Source organism: Camellia sinensis, chromosome 6 (genome assembly GCF_055761805.1).
Source record: "Camellia sinensis isolate YWXY chromosome 6, ASM5576180v1, whole genome shotgun sequence".
NCBI classification, from domain to species: Eukaryota; Viridiplantae; Streptophyta; class Magnoliopsida; order Ericales; family Theaceae; genus Camellia; species Camellia sinensis.
Window position 1 is genome coordinate 111,715,424 of NC_138966.1, and position 5,734 is coordinate 111,721,157.

The following is a 5,734-nucleotide window of genomic DNA, read 5'->3' on the forward strand; positions in this document are numbered from 1 at the left end:
GGGCAGTCCGAGCGTACTATTCAGATCCTCGAGGATATGCTTCGGGGTTGTGTCCTGGACTTCAGTGGGACGTGGGAGAGGCACTTGCCCTTGGTAGAGTTTGCCTACAACAACAGTTTTCAGTCTAGTATCGGTATGGCACCGTTTGAGGCCTTGTATGGTCGACCGTGTAGGTCTCCAGTTTGTTGGGCCGAGGTGGGTGATGCACCTTTGTTGGGTCCGGAGTTGGTTAGGGAGACGACGGAGAAAGTTGAGCTTATCCGTAGGAGGCTTGTTACAGCCCAGAGTCGACAAAAGAGTTATGCCGACCGTAGGAGGAGACCTTTGGCGTTTGAGGTAGGTGATCATGTTTTTCTGAAGATATCACCTAGGCGAGGCTTGATGAGGTTTGGGAAGAGTGGGAAGTTATCCCCTCGGTTTATTGGTCCTTTTGAGATCCTTGAGAGGATTGGCGAGGTTGCTTATCGGTTAGCCTTACCGCCGCAGTTGTCCGGAGTGCATGACGTGTTTCATGTGAGTATGCTTCGGAAGTATGAGCCAGATCCATCACATGTGTTGGATTGGACCGATTTAGAGGTAGATGAGGATGCCTCGTATGAGGAGAGACCGGTTCGGGTCTTGGATAGGCGGGATCAGGTCCTGCGTGGCAAGACCATTCCTTTGGTGAAAGTCTTATGGAAACATCACGGAGTGGAGGAGGCCACTTGGGAATGTGAGTTGGAAGTCCGTGAGAAATATCCGGACTTGCTTGTTGATATGTAATCTTGTATTTAAATTTTGAACTATTGTTGAACTTAAGAGCTTTTATATATGTCTTAAGTTGTGAAACATTGAAAATGTTTTGGTTTATTGGAAGTATGTTTTGGACCTTGCCTCATATGGAAGTTGAATGTAGCATTATATATGTTGAATATATTGTTGAAATTGGAAAGATAATGCGTAATGTTGATGCATGTTGAAAGTACATATGTTGTTTACATATTGTGAAATGCCTCTTGTTAAAAGGAGGGGATGATCGGTAATGGGTCGAATTGTTGAATGTTAAAATGTAACATTGTTTAAAATGGAGAAAAACTTGTTTTTGAAAACTTGTGCTTAATTTCGGGGACGAAATTCTTTAAGGGGGGGAGGTTATAGCGATCCCGGGTTTACCCTTGTTGTACAGTAATCCGGACATGTGTCCGTGGATGTTGGTAGTTGTTTATTATCTTGTTTGCATCCTTTTTACTTTGTTTATTGAGTTATAGGATGTGTTGGGCAGGTTTGTTATAGGTTGGTTGTGTTTGGGAGCCCAGTGTTGCTGCCCAGATTTTTGGACCTTCGCTCGAGCGAGGAGTTGGTCGCTCGAGCGAGAGTTGAGTTTGTGTCTGGTGGGTCGAGCCAAAGTGGCTTCGTTCGAGCGAGCGATTGCGTCTGGTTCTAGACCTGAGAGTTGCATTTCTTGGCTCGAGCGAGCTTTTCTTGGCTCGAGCGGTCTGGGTTTGTTCTTCGCTCGAGCGAGAGGTATGTCGCTCGAGCGTTCCACATTCTTTTATACATCAGAGTTTCATACAAAAGTATTACATGTTAACAAAAGCAAAATGCCCTACAGGCTTACAGCTTTCCAAGTTAACACTTGGTTACACGAGTTAGTACTCTTTTGTTGTAAACGAGTTAGTACTCTTTTGTTGTAACCAAGTGTTAACTTGGAAAGCTGTAAGCCTGTAGGGCATTTTGCTTTTGTTGTTAACATGTAATACTTTTGTATGAAACTCTGATGTATAAAAGAATGTGGAACTTTTACATATCGACGAATGTCTTATTTGATGGGTTTAATGTTATTATTTTGAGGGCGTTACAGACATGAGGGTAAGAAAAGAAAATCATCTACATTTTCCAGCAATACACACTTTATCCCAAAATTTATATCAAAATATGACTGTATTAGGCTAAAACAAAACGCAGATTGTGAACAATAAAAAAGATAAATTAGGGTTTTGCATAAATAGGAATTACGAAACTTTGTTTTTACGGTAACACAATCATCTGTTTCATCTTTCTTTCTCTTTGATTTCTTTGTTGCATTTTTTTTAAAAAAATTTCAAAAGCTCTAATTTCTTGCCTTTTCGTTCTAATTTTTACCATAAAAACACACACACACACACATATATATAACTCTTATGTATTTATCACGTAGGACAAAGTGTATTGGTGGGAAACATGGATGATTTTCCTCTTTTACCCTCATTTCGTAGTCGTATTTTTGTCACATGATTGAATTTTGTTAAAAATTAAAAAATGAAATAACAGAAAAGGGACATGGACATTTGTGTATGGACTAAAGTGGGATTTGAGTAAAAGTGTAGGGGGTTGACTGTCACGTTTTTATGTGTAGGGACCAAAGTGAGATTTGACCAGAAGTGCAGGGGGTTGACTGTCATGATTTTATGTATAGAGGCCAAAGTGAGATTTGGTGCAAAGTACAAGGGCACAAACTGTAATTTACCCTAAGAAAATTCAACAATATACATCTAGAAGTATGTGACAAATTAACAACTAATTACAATGCCTTTTCCCATGAGAGTCGAATTCATAAAATTAACCACTGATATAGATAATAATAGTGCCAATTGAATGTCACTGAACCACATGAGTATCGATTGGGTTTGAATAATCACAACAGTGACTTCAATTTGTGAAAAATCTAGAAATCCCCTAGATGTTGATTTGTGATTATGTATCAATTTTAAGCAGAATATAACAATTCCAATCAAACAATCAAGACAAAGAGACACAGCGATTTAACGTGGAAAAAACCACAATTGGACACCTCCAACTGTGATCAAAAACCACGGGCAACAGCCACAAGAACAATCCACTAAGAAGATTTAAAGGAATTACACAGGTATACTCTCAATTACCTAGCGAATCCACAACGCCTAATTGAACCAACCTCTATGTGCCTCTTCCAACCCCATCTTCACCTCGGAATTGTCTTTACGATGAGCCACCCCGGAATCCACCAAAGCTTCAGGCTCGAATTCTTCAGAATCCACCGAAGAACAACTCTCTCTTTTGTATAGCAAACAAAAAACCTTTGATGTACTCTCTTTTAAACCATGAGTTGAATACTCAATAAAACATCAAAGAAAACAAACAAAATATCTCCAGATATAAACCTTAAGATCCAAAAAATAAGATCTGGAGAACTTCAATCAATATCACTTAGTTTTGGGAGAAAACCAAGTATTTATAGAGAACCAAAAGTAATCCTAGATTGGGAAGAAAACAAACTCCTTGAGAAATCCGGATTCTGAGGCTCGCTCGAGCGAAGCTTTGCTGGCTCGAGCGAGGAGTGTATTTTTCATGATTTCTACTAGTGCCTTGGCTCGAGCGACGGATCCTTGGCTCGAGCGAGGAATACACTCTTTCAGGTTTTTGTATGGACGCAATCCTTGGCTCGAGCATGCATTCTTTGGCTCGAGCGAGAAAGCCCTAGCTCGAGCGAGAACTCCTTAGCTCGAGCGAGCAACGACGGACATGCAATTTTGAATGCAATTTTGCATTTTGCTTTGGCCGCGAGCTGACCGGGCAGCTCGACCCCCGTAATAATCAGCGAAGTGGCAATCTTGAAAGCATTAACATCACAAACTTCTCTGCATGGTTCGATTCGGGTTTGGATTCGCATCTAATAAACTCATAGCCTCACTGAAATAAAAGTGCGAAAATAAATACATCTGAAAAGAAGTTTTGTCAAACGGGGTTGCCAAGAATAAAAACCTAACAATCTCCCCCTTTGGCAATGCCGTGACAAAACACATCTAACAAATAAAACCCTAATCACCCCAACCCATTACATCCAACAAAAACAAACTTCTTTCTCAAGGTCATGATCTGCAAAACAGTCATTAGTGCCACAATCTCCAAAACAACTATTAGTCCCACAAGAGTATATGAAAAAGCAATAGACATATGACACGATTATCTTGAAACATGATATGGAAAACATGAATAGATGAAAACTAAGACTCATGAAAAACAACTCTCCACAATAAAAACAAGATTATAAACCACACAAACAATGATATGACGATGTAAATATCATGAACATACAAGAAGGGCAAATAGTGCATAGCAACATGCAAAACATATAGCCAATCTCCCTTACCAAATCATATCAAAGTGTTCATGCTAAACTACTCTTGCAATGAGAAACCAAACTCCCTTACCAACCCAAATCAAGATGAACCAAACTCCCCCTCACTAAAAGCAACCACAAACACTGAAAACAGTGAACAAGAAGAAATCGACAAAAATAATATGGTGGAGCAATCCAGAAATTTCAGATTAGTACCTTAAAACACATAAGATTATCCAAGAAGCACCATTACAAGAAAACACAATGTGCACAGTCTGTAGAAAATTCCTCATGAAAGAAAGTGATGCATTATGTGAAAAGCATAGATCCCATGAGAAAAAGTGTGTGTGTGACTTGGAGTTGGACAAACACTAGATTCAATCCTAGTAGTGATCTGAAAGTTGGACCTCCGACAAGAGAATCTAAGCACAACTATAGGAAAGTCAAACCACTAGGAATCAAGGGGTATTTGGTGAGTAAAGGCGGAGGCTCCCCCTCAATCAATGAATCTTTTCCTCTTTTTTTTTTTCTTTCTTTTGCACATTTTTGTTTTTTTTTTCTTTTTCTTTTGATTTTTCTTTTTCTTTTTCTTCCTCTTTTTCTTTTGCACAATCATTGGTGGCTGACACGCTCAAGAGTATGGAAACCGAACCAGAGAAGCATGGATATAATAAGGATGGCCTGGTTGGTGACTCTGAGGTAGCCTTCTCCTCATGGCTAGATCGCAAAGAATTAAGGGGAAAGCCGTGGAGGTGCAAAAAGATGGAAGGTGGTTAAGAGACTCAACATCACCCATGATATGCTAGTATAGGTCAATTCCTCAAGAAACGCAAAAGATTAATGACAGAAGTCCATAAAAAAATAATCACTTAAGGCGGAAGACTCCAAAATTTGCTAATCCAAGAGTGTGTACAGAATGAGACATACTAATCAAAGAACACACACTCCAAAATGAGTAAAGACCACAGAAAGCACACACATATTAACATGTAACGGTTATTCTCATCAATTCCAATATGCACCAAGGACTTACTCAAAAATTTCAAGCTTGCAAAACCATACAAGAAAATCTTTTTGGTTTTTTTTTTTTTTCAATTTTTTTTATTAAAAAAAACAACACACAAAAATCCAAAAGCTAAAACAAATAAACAAATTAACACAAATCAAGTTTTCTCACCCAAATCTTTTTGATCTTAACAGAATTTGGTCTAGCGGTCTTGGTAAATATCATGGCATTGTGAACACCCTCATGAATCTTGGTATTCTGCCTGGACATGTAAGGTTGTCTCCTAACCCAAAAAGTATTCAAATTTCTACCCTTTTGAGACACTCTCCCATGCAACTTATAACAGTAAGGGCGAATATGACCATGCATACCACAATGATGACAAATAAAAACAGGGTGTACAGGGTGTACCTTCTTTTCTTTTGCCTTACCAACTCTAGGAAGTTTGAGAAGTACATCCTTATGTTGAAATTTTTGTTCCTCCTTTCCTTGAGTTCTTGTATCATGAGATGTGGAAGCATACTGTTTTTGCTCTTTCTTGCCACCAAAGCCAATGCCACTCTTGTCACAACTCATTTGTTGAGACCCAAAGATATCCTCCAAATTCTTTG